General features: G+C 45.5%; 1 protein-coding gene and 1 pseudogene across 9 annotated transcripts in view; both read right to left on the bottom strand.

Moving 5' to 3' along the window:
* The window catches only part of MGAT5 (alpha-1,6-mannosylglycoprotein 6-beta-N-acetylglucosaminyltransferase), a 374,663-nt gene that overhangs the window by 306,593 nt on the left and 53,211 nt on the right, over positions 1-14,859 (bottom strand). The window contains exon 1 of one of the 8 annotated variants that reach the window (XM_082465865.1): positions 12,684-14,822. The exons of the other annotated variants lie outside the window; for them this stretch is intronic. The gene's annotated coding sequence lies outside the window, so the exon portion shown is untranslated. Of the gene's footprint in view, positions 1-12,683; positions 14,823-14,859 lie in introns of those variants that run through there. 8 annotated transcript variants of the gene reach the window in all.
* LOC309662949 (glycine cleavage system H protein, mitochondrial pseudogene) lies at positions 7,613-10,693 on the bottom strand (annotated as a pseudogene). The gene is made up of 2 exons: positions 10,096-10,693; positions 7,613-10,064 (listed from the first exon to the last, which is right to left on the bottom strand). The product of its transcript is annotated as a glycine cleavage system H protein, mitochondrial pseudogene (transcript).

Genomic DNA, 14,859 nt, shown 5'->3' with positions numbered 1-14,859 from the left:
ATATAATACCCCGAAATGGTTTTTATTTGCAAGCACTGCCTCTCCTGCCTCAGAGGCTTGAAAATGCAAAAGACGGGCAGATTTAGATTTAGTAACTGGATACAAACAAGTTTCAAAAAAATAAGGCACAGAAGATTCTTCCCTGTTTTAATTAGAGAAGATGGCTAGAAACTACTAAGGCGGCGGGGGCGGGGGGAGAAAAAGAAGAATGTTTTTTCACAAACCCCAAAAATCAAGTGAGCAAAAAGCAGCTTCCCAGAGACAAACCGTCCTGACTTAGTAATTCTGCTAGAACTGCTCATTTTCATCTCTGCTGGGACCAACAGAAGCTGCGTGACAAATGCTCTTCACGTCCCGTGTGGCCTGCTGCCACATCACACCTCGGTACGAGCCACACCAGCCTCCCAACTTGGCCACCAAGCTCGTGGTGAAGGAGCCAACCTCTGACAGATCCAGAAAGGAGTGAGTGTACATATTCTCACCATGGACAATGGCTGCAAGGAAGGCTATTTTTTCCAAATAATATTTTATATTAATTTGAGAGTTCAACATTCCCAAAGGCCTTCAAACTGAGGACTGAATTTCCCCTATAACATGAGGGGCAATTTCAGATCCCCCGTAGTCCAAAATTCAACTATTAAACATCCCATCCATTCTGTCCCTATAGACTAGACACACTTACTACTCAGAAAATGGTACCCTGTATATAATAAACTGATGCAATGAGATTGCACTGCAATGTTATGGTTTCCAACCCAAATCCAGTTAAAAGCGCCTATGTCATATATCCTGTTTATTGACCACATTTTAAGCCTATCAGCTACTCTAGCTTCAAATGAACTTGATTGCTTCGATACAAACACAAACTCCAATTTAATTTCTACACGACTATCTGCCTTCCAAATGAAATTCTAAAGCCCAACAAGTGAGATCATAATTAGGTTGGTTACGTTTTTTATTATAGAAGCAAGCACATTAAATGTTACTGCCTTGAAGGCCAATGTTTCTATTAGCGAAGCCACACATGAAATAGACTGGGGATTTTTCTTCATCTACCGCTGCGAGTTGCCAAGATGTTTAACTGCCACATTTTGGAATATTTCAAATGTTTCCAGTCAGAATCAAAACTGAGAGATGGGTTAAAAATTAGTCTTCACTGTATGCAGTGTATAATGAATTCCATCACTTAACATCCCAAAACAGGCAAAACTAATCTTGCTGAGAAGTCAGGTCGGTGCTTATGCTTGGGATGGGGGTGAATGCAGATCTTGATTACAAGGAGGCACAGGGGAGCCGCCCGGTACTGGGCATTGTTTACTTCTTGATCTGGGTACAAATGGCTGTGATAATTCACCATGCTGTACACAAACCACGTGTAACTGTTCTTTACGTATAATTCAGTTGAAGTTTAAAATATTAGGGTAGAGGACAATTATTTGTCTACTCTTATGAGGACCCTAACAGGTCAGGACTTCAATTCTATGTGGCATTTGAAAGAACATGGGTTTCACATGGACAGAAATCAGATCAACAGAAATACTGATCTGCTTTACTGGACATGCTTTCATTCTCTTTCATTCATTTTTCTGAAAGATCTCAGCCATATGTTAATTGCGGCCTTATTTACAATTGCCAAGATATGGAAACAACCTAAGGGCCCGTCAATGGATGAATGGATAAAGAAGATGTGGTGTGTCTATATATACACAATGGAATATTACTTGGCCATAAAAAGATGAAGTCTTGCCATTTGCAACACTATGAATTGACCTTGAAGGTCTCATGCTAAGTGAAATAAGACAGAGAAAGATAAATACTGTATGATATCACTCATATGTGGAATCTAAAAAAAACACGAACAAGAAAACAAAATAAATGAACAACCAACAAAAACAGGCAGATACAGAGAACAGAGCAGTGGTTGCCAGACGAGAAAGGGTGGGGCAAAACGGGTAAAAGGGACCAACTGTTTGATGATGGATGGAAACTAAACTTTGGATTGTGAGCAGCCTATAGGGCATACAGAAGTAAAGATATAATGTTGTATACATGAAACTTACATAATGTTATACACCAACATTACTTCAACAAAAAATAAGTAGATACTAACCATCCTGACGGCCACGTGCGCAGCATGGGGAACACCGAGCGTGAATCAGTATTTAACATCCCCTCCTCCATACAACACAACTACTTCCAGCAACAATCATGCAATAATCATCATTCTATTCTTGAATCATTTAGTTTTAAAATAACCATTTAAAAAGGTCGTATTTATTTATAACATCTTTATTGGAGTATAGTTGCTTTACAATGGTGTGTTTGTTTCTGCTGTATAACAAAGTGAATCAGCTATATGTATACATATATCCCCATATCCCCTCCCTCTTGCATCTCCCTCCCACCCCTCTAGGTGGTCACAAAGCATGAGCTGATCTCGCTGTACTATGCAGCTGCTTCCCACTAGCTATCTATTTGACATTTGGTAATGTATATATGTCAGTGCTACTCTCTCACTTCGTCCCAGCTTACCCTTCCCCCTCCCCGTGTCCTCAAGTCCATTCTTTACATCTGTGTCTTTATTCCTGTCCTGCCCCTAGGTTCTTCAGAACCTTTTTTTGTGTTTGTTTTTTGAGATTCCATATATATATGTGTTAGCATACGGTATTTGTTTTTCTCTTTCTGAATTACTTCACTCTGTATGACAGACTCTAGGTCCATCTACCTCACTACAAATAACTCAATTTTGTTTCTTTTTATGGCTGAGAAATATTGCATTGTGTATATATGTGCCACATCTTCTTTATCCATTCATCTGTCGATGGACACTTAGATTGCTTCCATGTCCTGGCTACTGTAAATAGTGTTGCAATGAACATTGTGGTACATGACTCTTTTTGAATTATGGTTTTCTTAGGCTATATGCCCAGTAGTGGGATTGCTGGATCATATGGTAGTTCTGTTTTTAGTTTTTTAAGGAACCTCCATACTGTTCTCCATAGTGGCTGTATCAATTTACATTCCCACTAACAGTGCAAGAGGGTTCCCTTTTCTCCACACCCTCTCCAGCATTTATTGTTTGTAGATTTTCTGATGATGGCCATTTAAAAAGAAGATCAATTTTAAAGTGACTTCTAAAATGCAGCAAAACATTTCTTCCATGAACTAAAATATGCACTTACCCAGCACTATGACACCTAGGAGTTCTCACTCTCTCACTGTTTTAAATTTTAAGCACATATTAAAAACTCCAGGGACTTCCCTGGTGGCTCAGCGGTTAAGAATCCGCCTGCCAATGCAGGGGATACGGGTTTGAGCCCTGGTCCGGGAAGGTTCCACATGCCACGGAGCAACTAAGCCCATGCGCCACAACTACTAAGCCCGTGCGCCACAACTACTGAGCCCGCGCTCTAGAGCCCGTGCTCCGCAACAAGAAAAGCCACCGCAATGAGAAGCCCACGCACCACAACGAAGAGTAGCCCCCGCTCGCCGCAGCTAGAGAAAACCCGCGCACAGCAACGAAGACCCAACGCAGCCAAACAAATAAATAAAAACTCCAAATGGTCACACAGTGACAGAAGTGAAGAAACTCAATTTCCATTTGTTCATCGTCAACTGCACTATCACTGTTTATCTCAAAGCTCTGTTTAAACATAAGAACATGTTGTACCATAAGGACGAAAGGCATGAAGCACTCCTAAAGCAGCTCCAGCACGGCCGAACTGCTAGGAACTTAACTCTCAAATCAACGTGTATCACTCGCTCCACGTGTATCAGGGCCAACTGTGTAACAGAGTTGCCCAAATTGATTTCCATGTACAATACAATGTTTATTAAAGGGAACATTTTTTAAAGTGTGCTAATCTGATGTGCGTAAATAAATATATACTTACACATAGGTATATATAATTATTAACAGCAGCAACTATTCAGAATTTAGAGAAGCAAAAGAGTTTTTCCCAGAAACTATGTTATCAGTGGCTTCTGTTTAGATTTGCCCACACGTGGTGGTAACAAAATGCAGACCGGCTGAAGTCAGCTGTACGGGTTTTAGCCTCTGTAAAGGCTGCCCTGCCTGACAGCCCCACCTGCGGGGGACCGCGCCCATGGCTCCACCCATGGGAAGCAGCTGCACACAGCCAAAAGCAAAAGAACCCTGCAGACAGAAGGCCTCTGAAGACACAAAATAAACGTCCAAGTTCAGACACAAAAGCTTTTGTGTTGCGCACATTAAGACAGCCCTCGCAGTTTACAGTGAGGGTAAAGCAGGGTTTCTCAATGTCAGCACCGTTGGCTATTTGGCGAGGCTAATTCCTTGCTGTGGGACCGTCCTGTATGTTACAGGATGTTAATCTGCCTGCCTGGAATCTATCCACTGCATACACAGGCCAGTAACACACTCCCATACCCTTGAACCAAGATGTGACAAAGGTCCCCCTTCACCGCCACCTCAGAGTCCCTCGGGCGGAGGTTAGAACACCTTGGGACGGCACACGGGAAATCAGGCCCAGGGCTCGCCCCAGGGAAGGGAGACGTGGTTTATTTTTAGAGCTCCCTTTTCATTCTTAGCAAGTGCATCTATTTCTTATTCAAACACACATTTAATTAAATACACAAAGAGAGGGTGTGCCACTGAAAAAAATGCCAGCAGCCCTCTCAAATTATTTTTCCTTTATTTTCAAATATTTACCTAATGAACAGAAACAAAACAAACATCTTTCCCAAAAGGCCATTCCAGCCCAAGAGAGATATTCTATAAACACGGGCATAAATGACCACTATAAAGAAAATATTTCCGGACATGCCTCCAACCCCGAATCACTTCTTTTACACACGATTCTAACTTGCTGTGGTTCCTCCGGGTCAAAGCAGCATGGAAGTGGCAAATCAGAACAGCAGCAGCAAGGTAAGCATAGTGTCCCCAGAGAGCCTTGGGAGCGGCAGCCTGGATATTGCAAAAAAAGAGCCGGGGATTCAGGGACAGGAAACCTGGATTTGAGTCTCTGTTCTACCACTTTCTCACCCTGGGGCTCTGACCAAATCACAACCTCCCAAGATGTCAGCTTTTATTTACGAAATGGAAGGTGATGTGTGCTTCTAAGAGCTGCCTTGAGAACTCACTCACTCGAACTAAGTGAAGGTTTTCATCCAGGTGTCAAATGTTATTACCTTGATTGTAGAATTACACACATCAGGAGTCTCAGCCAGAGGTAACTGCTGGCTTTACCAATAGGAGTTTTATCAGTGAAAACAGCCCCAGGGTTGGTTCCAACAGCATGAACAGCAGATTCAGAAGGTGGAAAAGAGTAGGAAACATGTGAAAGCGTAGCAAAGGGCAGGGAAGCCAGACTGCCTGCGTTCTCATCCCACTGGGTGATGCTGGGCAACTTTTTTGACTTCTACATGCTTCAGTCTCCATCTACAAACTGGGGATAACAGTGGCACCGTCGGTGCCCATTATTTGCGGTAGTGATACTTTACAAAATCTCTGTGAACACGGACTTAGCAAATATTAAACCAGTGATCCTAGAGGAAGGGAATACAGGCTTAGGTTCCTGTGAGCCTCTGGTCAGAACATTTTTGTCCACTGATCAACACGTAACCACGGGGACTTCCCTGGCGGTCCAGTGGTTAAGACTCTGCGCTTCCACTGCAGGGGACAAGGGTTCAATCCCTGGTTGGGAACGAAGATCCCACGTGTCTCGTGACCAATAAATAAATAAATAAAAACATAAAACATTCGCTGTCACCTATTAAATTTTTTTAAAAATCAGAAATAAATTTTTAAAAATACATAACCATGTTTTATGTGCTTCTGTTTTAAGACACCTTATTTAATAGATGCGGTTGATTCATCAATATTGAACTCACAGCCAACAGCACTATAACTCATGCTTGAAGAAGCTTATCTAACACACCTGTTTTCTCCCTAAGGCACAGCACAGCCTTCCAGCACTTCGGAACTCTCGACGTAATTCCAGCACTACGCTTGGGGGCCATTTAAACAACAAAATCACCAACGAAAAAAAAAAAAAAAAAAAAAGCAAAGCTCAGGGGCTTCCCCGGTGGCGCAGTGGTTGAGACTCCGCCTGCCAATGCGGGGGACACAGGTTCGAGCCCTGGTCTGGGAAGATTCCACATGCCGCGGAGCAACTGGGCCCGTGAGCCACAACTACTGAGCCTGTGCTCTAGAGCCCGCGAGCCACAACTACTGAGCCTGCGCGTCTGGAGCCTGTGCTCCGCAACAAGAGAGGCCGCGATAGTGAGAGGCCCGCGCACTGCGATGAAGAGTGGCCCCCGCTCACCGCAACTAGAGAAAGCCCTCGCACAGAAACGAAGTCCCAACACAGCCAAAATTAAATAATTAATTAATTAATTAAAAAAAAAAAAAAGCTCAAAAATGCGAAGAGTTGCACTAATGAGACCACGAAGAGGACACCTAGTTATAGTAGGAGACCTGAAACAAGAAGGCAGAGCATCTCCTACCTGAGCTGGGAACATGCACGTCAGTAACTCAAATTTTCCTCCACTGTGTGTGTCTACAAAGGGTCGCACAGTGCTACAACTACTGATTTGAGCGTTATACAAATAAGTTTTAACAAGGAGGCAGATTTGCACATACAGAATTTGCAAATAATGAGGATCAACTGTACCAGACTCACGAAGTAGCTTTGATGATTCCATGAATGAATACAGATAAAGCGCTGAGAACTTCCCCATGTACAGGAAGCACTCCACAGATGTTCATTACTACTGGGGAGTCAAATATGTCCGTAACATATCACAGTGTAAAAGGCTTAACAAAACTGTGAAAAAAGAAGATAGATGGTGGTAGAGAACCACAGACGAGGGAGTATGGCATAGAATAAAGAAATCAAAAACCAAAACTCAGGAAATTTCTTCCCTAAAGCAGTCTTCCACTTAACCTATTTATCTTTCTCTCCACCAAAAGATTACACTCCCCAGGCCAGCCATCTACCTTTCCGCTCTCACATACATTCTCTGGATGCTTTGTCCTTTTTGCAACGTCTGGCAGGAAACGACATTTCCCCAACAGTTCCCCGACATTTCCCCAAACGACAGTCCCCTCACCAACTGGCTTCCAGGTAGGGTTGGCCTGCGGGAGACACCAGCAGCAGCTGGGAGGACAGGCGCAGGGAAGAGGTCGGGGTCTCTCATCCCCTTTCCATCCACCCACCAGCATCTCCTCCAGAGATGCAGCCCTTTCCAAAGGGTTCTACTTCCCGTTTCTGGTAACACTTCCAACTCCCATGCCCCCCGCAGCCCTCGGGGTGGATTTCTTCTGGTGGCTGCAGATCTCTGGGTTGCCACATGCTCTGTGGTACATCAGTGTCACCTCTTCCGTCACCTACAAACCCAGTTTTCTGTCGTAGGTCCTCTGGTCACAATGCCTAGTCCAGTTATCCTGACTGACATGATACCACACATGGCTCCAGAAGGATGCTAAACCTGCAACTCTCCTGCCGAGACCAGTCCCACTACACACACACACACACACACACACACACACACACACACACACACACACACACACACCCACCACCACCACCACCACCACCACCACCACCACCACCACCCCACCCCCGTCCTTCCCACAATCTCACCTCACATTCAGACTCTCTGGATTGAGGACAAATAAAGGTGCTTTGGTTTGCTTTCTTTTAATTCACTGCTGCCGGAAGAAAGTGCACTTACGAAACTATTAGAGCTACTTCAGCTTTTTATCAAGTACGTTACCTCCCCCTTTCAACATGGGTTACTGGTTGCCCCTGCTCCAACAGTCTCCTTCTGCTTAAGTGCTATTTACTTTCAAAACACTAAGCAGTACTCTCCCCTCATACATACCTTGATTTAAAAAAAAAAAAAAAAAAAAAGATCCAAATGCGGCCGATGGCACATGGCCAATTTCCTCTCATGGTCAGCACTAGTCACGGCTGCCGCTGACAGCGGCCAGTATAATCAATGTCCATTAATTCTGAGGCAATTTCCAATCTTCTCTTCCCATTGTTTCTTACTCAGGGCATAAAAATGCAACGCCTGACCATAATCACGAACAGGCATAAAAGAGGAGTAAACAAGTTCACGTGGATAAAAGAATGCAAGAGTGAACAAGATTCTGATAAGTGAATCAGAGAAGCAGGAGAAAGGGGGCCTGTGGGCAACGTTCGCTACTCACTGAATGCCTGTTCTCTTCTCCTCCCTAGACGCACAGCTGGATGACGTGTCCCAGCAAGGTGAGGCCAGGGGACCTGCGTCTGTGCTCCCTTCCAGGGGGCTAGAATGAACACCACTGCAGGGTGATCCTGGAGGGCAGGGGTTCACAAAGTCAGGGCCTATTTAGCCTTGGTCGCCAAATGACTTTTTTTTTTATTGAAGTAGAGTTGATTTAAAATATTGTAATAGTTTCGGGTGTACAGCAGTGATTCAGTTATACATATATATGTATATATCTATATTCTTTTTTCTCTGATTCTTTTCCATTTTGGGTTATTACAAGATATCGAACATTGTTTCCTGTGCTATACAGTAAATCCTTGTTGTTTATTTTATATATAGTAGTATGTATCTGTTAATCCCATACTCCCAGTTTATCCCTCACCACTCTCCTTTGGTAACCATAAGTTTGTTTCCTATGTCTGTGAGTCTGTTTCGTAAATAAGCTCATTTGTACTATTTTCTAGATTCCACATAGAAGTGATATAATATTTGCCTTTGTCTGACTTACTTGACCTGGTATGATAATCTCTAGGTCCATCCATGTTGCTACAAATGGCATTATTTCATTCTTTTTTATGGCTGAGTGATATTCTGTTGTATATATGTACCACATCTTTATCCATTCTTCTGTCGATGGACATTTAGGTTGCTTCATGTCTTGGCTATTGTGAATAGAGCTGCTATGAACATTGGGGTGCATGTATCTTTTCAAATTCGAGTTTTTCCAGATATAGGCCCAAGAGTGGGATTGCTGGATCACATGGTAACTATTTTTAGTTTTTTAAGGAACCTCCATACTGTTCTCCATAGTGGCTGTATCAATTTACATTCCCACCAACAGTGCAAGAGGGTTCCCTTTTCTCCAAACCCTCTCCGGCATTTATTATACTAAATGACTTCTTAAAAGGGGTAATTTCCCCACCTCCACCAGCCTAAAACTATGAACTAGGAAAAAGAAACTTGCACTGGGTATAAAATGACTGTATGTATAGACACACGCACACACACAGAGGTCCTTCTGTTACAGGTCACAAACGCAGGACGTGTGCCTTTCAAATGAGCTGGGCAGACATCTGGTCAAGGTGGCCAAAGGCGTATATGAAATAACCCCCCAGCAGGTCCCTTCCAGACGGATCTCTAAAAAGAGAGATCACCATTTGGGTGAGGAACACAGGAATGGGCACTGTGCCTGGTTCCCCATCTCCTGTCGGGGAGAACAGTGCCCTGCAGACCAATAACACTTCCACTCTGTAGCATAAAAACCAGGATTCAGAGAGGTCAGGGTGGGCCCTTCAGCAGAAACAGAGCCGAGACCCCCATCTCCCAGGTCGGTGCTACTACTCAAAGCGGGTGGGTGCATCCACAGAGGGGGGCTGGTCCACCAAGTGTTTCTGGTCTTTGAAGAGCTAGGTACCAAAACTGAGGGTAAGCGTCCTTTTAACTTTTACAGCCAGTGGACAGGGTAACTCTATGTCTTTGAATCTCACAATAAAATTGAAGGCTAGTATTTTACACGGCCTTTTTTTTTTTTTTTTTTTTTAGATTAAGTTGTTTCAGACTACTTTATTTAGGGGTTCCATTTTCACTCCTCAATAGATTTTATGTATTTCTCATATGCTTCTTCACTCATTAGTTCATCCAGTTCTGAAGGGTTACTGAATGTCATCTTGATCAGCCCACCATCTTCATAGCAAGATTGGTTGACAAGTCCTGGATTTTCTGCTAGAGCTTCATTAACTTCAGTTACTTCTCCTGATAGAGGAGAATAGAGTTCACTAGCAGCTTTCACACTTTTCAAAGCACCAAATTCCTCGTTTGTTCAATTTTGTCCCAACTTCAGGCAGACTACATACAGTAAACAACATCTCCCAAAGTTTCCTGTTCAAAATTGCTGATTCCCACTGTTTCAACACCGTTTTCTGTTGTTACCCATTCATGTTTGTCTGTGAATTTACGACCCGACAGCAGAGCGGGTCCGGTGCGCAGCGCCCGGACGGCGCCCGCCCGCAGTCCCCAGGGCCGCGGCGGGCAGGGCGCGTTGGGCGCAGAGATGGATCGCAGGCTGCAGACCGCAGCCCGCACGCTCCGCGCCACTCGCAGCGCCATGTGCGCAGGGGACCACTTCCTTCTTTCTTTAATCTCACTTTTTCTAGCAATTTATTTTGATGGTACCAGACCATGATGGTTTAGAATTTTAAAAAACGGTTCCATTTCTGCAGGCACCCCAAACTCTTCAACCAAATTCCCATGGTCACCGCACCCCCTTCCCCCATCCTTCCTGCCTCACCCTCACCCAGGCTCTCCTCTACCTTTCACTCTTCCTTTCCAGGAGGCATCTCCCTTTAAATGGGTGGTGGTAAACTTTCCAGTAGCCCCTGCAATGCATGCGCAGTGGGCACTGACTCCCGTGAGCCATCCTGCGCTCACACCAAAAGGAAGAGTTGAAAGTGATCAGTCGGGGGCTTCCCTGGTGGCGCAGTGGTTGAGAATCTGCCTGACAATGCAGGAGCCCTGGTCTAGGAAGATCCCACATGCCGCGGAGCAACGAGGCCCGTGAGCCACAACAACTGAGCCTGCGCGTCTGGAGCCTGTGCTCCGCAACAAGAGGGGCCGCGATAGTGAGACGCCCGTGCACCGTGATGAGGAGTGGCCCCCACTTGCTGCAACTAGAGAAAGCCCTCGCACAGAAACGAAGACCCAACACAGCCAAAAATAAATAAATAAATAGATTTCCCTTTAAAAAAAATTGATCAGTCATCCATCCACACAGCTAAAATAACACAGGACTCCGGTCCCAGAAAGCCATCACGGTAAAAGAAGAAAAAAACCGTCCGTGGCCCTTACCCACGTTAATTAACCCGAGGGAGAGCCTCAGCCTGCCCAACAGAAGCTCTCTATCCATCACCTAAACCTGAGACACAAAGTAAAGGAGCCTTCGCCTGTCTCCTCCAGGGAGGTCGCCATACGTGGAGAGATGCCACGCCGGCTTGGGGAGAAAGGAGAGGTTATGGACAGACTGAGTCACGTGTGCGGCATCAGGTATGGTGAAGTATTACGGGAAGGGAAGGGGACGTGGAGACGGCATTAGCTCTGTCCAGCAGGACCCACGGAACTGCCCATTACAAGGGAGCCCTGAACTAGTGGAGGAGGACGACTTGGAGAGAAGGATGTAAACACATACACCTCCTTGAAAGTGAATGAAGAGAAACCGTCTAGACGACAATGACGGGGCAGGGACGTAACGAACGAAGCCACGGGAAAGGGCGGAGCCAGGCAGCGCCAACCCTCCCCGGAGTGTGGGTACCGCTGGGCTTGCTGTAGGTCTCCGTCCCAGGCAGGCCACGTTTTTTAGACTTTCCAGGGACAAAAGTTTGGTAATTTTAACAGACGCCAACATCGGCACCTTTCACAGTTACTAAGACGTGTCATCCACGAGATCAGAAAGGCAGGGGCTCGAGAGGGATGTAAATGAGCAAGTATTCCACTAAGTCTCCGCACTTGTCTGGGTATTTGAAATATTTAAACATTTCTCAGTATTTTTTTTCAAGTATAGCCAGAGAACAGACACATGATGCTGTTTTGAAACGTCTTGCCACAAACCGGGAATTCTGATTAGACCCAGTCCAAACCAGACATGCCTTGGGAAGACAACTGCTCTGCTGTTCCACGTCTGGCCTGGTGACAAGGGGCAGCCCCAGCCCTGACCTCTGCCCTGCACCCCACCTTTCCCTGGGGCCAACAGGGCGGCGGGGTTAATCCAACGTGCCCAGCTATCAGTGGGCGGCAGCTGTCTACACAGACTGCAGGCACCTCTTGGGCTTTGAGAAGGAGGGCCGAGATGGAGATCCAATGTGCACCACAGGCGAAGGGCTGGGAAGGTGACAAGCATCGACAAGCATCCTCAGCTGACTCTCTTCCCAAATCCTGCGGCCACCATCAGGCTGGCTCAAGAGCCTGTCCCTGCCCCACTCCAGGCAGGCCATGCAGTGGACGCGGCTGCACAGCACACAGCCAAGGTCAGGCACTGACGTTTCCCAAGACGTGACTAACATCCTGGGAAGCACAGAAAGAAATCTGAGCACGGACAGGGAAGGCTGTTTCATCTTAACTGCATCCAAGACTTGCCATCTAAGCCCCCATTTCTGTTACACCTCTTCCAAGATTACTCATCTTTGATGCCAACAGGAGAACGCCATGAACTTCAAACTCCATCATCTGGATTTGTTGATGACTATATTTCAACGCCTGCATGAGCGGGATAAAAAGAAAATGAAACCAAATTTTTCCTACCTAACACCTGTTTCTTTTTGACACTCATTGGTTCGGCTCATCCTGCTGCCACATGCCAGGTTCTGTACTCGCCACTGGTGGTGTGAAAAGGAATAAGGCCAACCCTCGTGCTCAAGGAAGGTACAGTCTAGACAGACCCACAGTGAGTAACATGCCTTCTGCTGCCCTCCTGGCCTTAGCCTTCTCCTCTGGCAGTGTGTGTTCACGAGATCTACTGGGGTGCCTATGGTTTTAACTTCCATTTTTATCAACACTGCATCCTTCTCTTCCGGTCAGGTCTCCAGAAATGAAACTCAGAGATGGTTCTTTGAGAAACTAAGGCATAAAAAACCAGGTACAGGATCTACCAACCTATGTGAGAAACATTTTCCGACACCCATTTCCCAGCAAAACCCTTTCTTACCACAGACTCTGTGGCAGAGTTAGGGTCATTTGTTTCCAGAAGCCAATCATTTCCCTGATCTAAACTGACTCATGGTTACACGTAAACCCAAGCCTAAAGCTGGGACAACTTCTTTCCCGTTGAATCAGAAGAAAGACAGTTTTACAAAATGGCCAGGGGAGAAGGGTGACTGCTTCTCCACCTTCAGGAAGACCCAACCACCTCCAAAGTCCTGGGCGTTGTCAAAGTGTGGAGAGTGTGCTTTATAATCGGAAGGCTAATTTAAAAGATGGTAAGACACGCAAACTCATCTGTGATACGGCTTTCAAGTTATAAATGTCAGTGACAGCCAGTCTGCTGCGTTGGGAACTCCTCCAACAGGTTGACAGCAGCCCAATTCCACGGCTCTGGAGGAGGCTGACAGACAGCTGCTCTTTCAGTAGTTATTCTGAAAGGAGCCAAGAGGCCCTTCCAAAGGCAGCTAGGTATTGGCGCACTGGAGGGGGAAGGAGACACCATGTCTGGTGGCAGGTAGACACAGCCCAGGAGTGCCACATGACGCCAACACGTCTGCCTGCTCCACGATGACTGTCAACCCCACACAGTGCAGGAAAAAAAGAAAAAAAAAAAAAAATCACAGCAGAGGAGAGGCAGAAAGATGCACATCCTTCCCAGAGCATAAGCCACTGCACCTGGGTATCAGGGAGCGCAGACCCAGCTCCTAGTCTCCACGATGCCAGCCTGCTACAGCCCAAGCTGCCATGCCTGGCACCTCTTGGAGGGCAGTGAACGGACTTCCTTATCTGTCGGCACTTCACTAGTTTCAGAACAGACCCTTGAAGATAGATGGTTTACTTGTCCGGTCCCTGAACTGAAAACCACTCCCTTTCAGTCATGTGTGTGATGTGGAGGTAGGGGGATGTGTAAGAGGGATTAAATATGCTTGTTCTGTCTTAGACAAAACCCTATGTCTTTAGAGACGCAAAACCTCTTTGAGGTTCTGACGGAGACACTTCTTGTTTCTCTGATTTCTCCCAGCGGGACAAACTTTCAAGGTGACAGCTAGAGAGAAGCCTCTGATAAAAGTCACATGGTCACATAATTTGAGTTCTAACTAAGGCTTTTATTCACATCAGACATTCATCTGCTTGTCAGTTGCTGGAGTGGATTTTCCTGTGATGTTGTTAGGGACAAAGTTTGTTCAAAGATCCACACACATAAGAGAAACAAGAATTATGAATGTTTCATGTTTCATTCTGCTGGCCCCATAACCTTGACACCCAAATCCTATTAGCCTGTAAAATCCAAAAATTCTGCTCCCAAGCTGAATGTCTGATTTACCAAGGTGACTCTCAAAGGTAGCTTAGACAGTGGTTTTAAGCACTCAGGACTATTCATACAGTTAGAACAAGGAAGTACTCAGCAAAGTGCTTCCTCCGTAAAATATGTCCATAACTGGGGGCTTAGGAAAATGTACTCCATGAACAATTCCTTGATACAGACACAGTTCAGAGATTGTGCAGTCATTCTGATTCACACGCTCCACTTCATTGGCTTCGCTAATTTATGTTCACACCATGATCCTCTGTGTCTGAAGAGGCCAGCCCTTCCACCTAAGAGTATCAGGCCGTAATCCAGCCCAAAACATTTGCCTTTGATAATGACTAAGTAATAAATGACCTTCTGCTCCAGTCACTTTACTAATTCGAGGCAGACAAAACATTCTTGCCCAGCTAACCCAAAAGATGAATTCCACCAGGTCTTAACCAAATAGCCAGAGACGTACGTCTCCTTGGAATTGAGTTGCACTAGAAGGGCAACCCCCTGGCCCTTTGGGACTGTGGTGCATTTTGATGGTTCCAAATGCTAACGTCTGACTCAAATCCTAGGTCCTCTCCCCCTAAGGGCAAATATCCCGGGTCTGTGCTTAGCCAGGTAAATATGTGCTT

The sequence above is a fragment of the Balaenoptera physalus genome, assembly GCF_965194825.1.
Source record: "Balaenoptera physalus genome assembly, chromosome: 6".
Lineage (NCBI taxonomy): Eukaryota > Metazoa > Chordata > Mammalia > Artiodactyla > Balaenopteridae > Balaenoptera > Balaenoptera physalus.
This window is presented reverse-complemented; position numbering and strand designations above follow the sequence as displayed.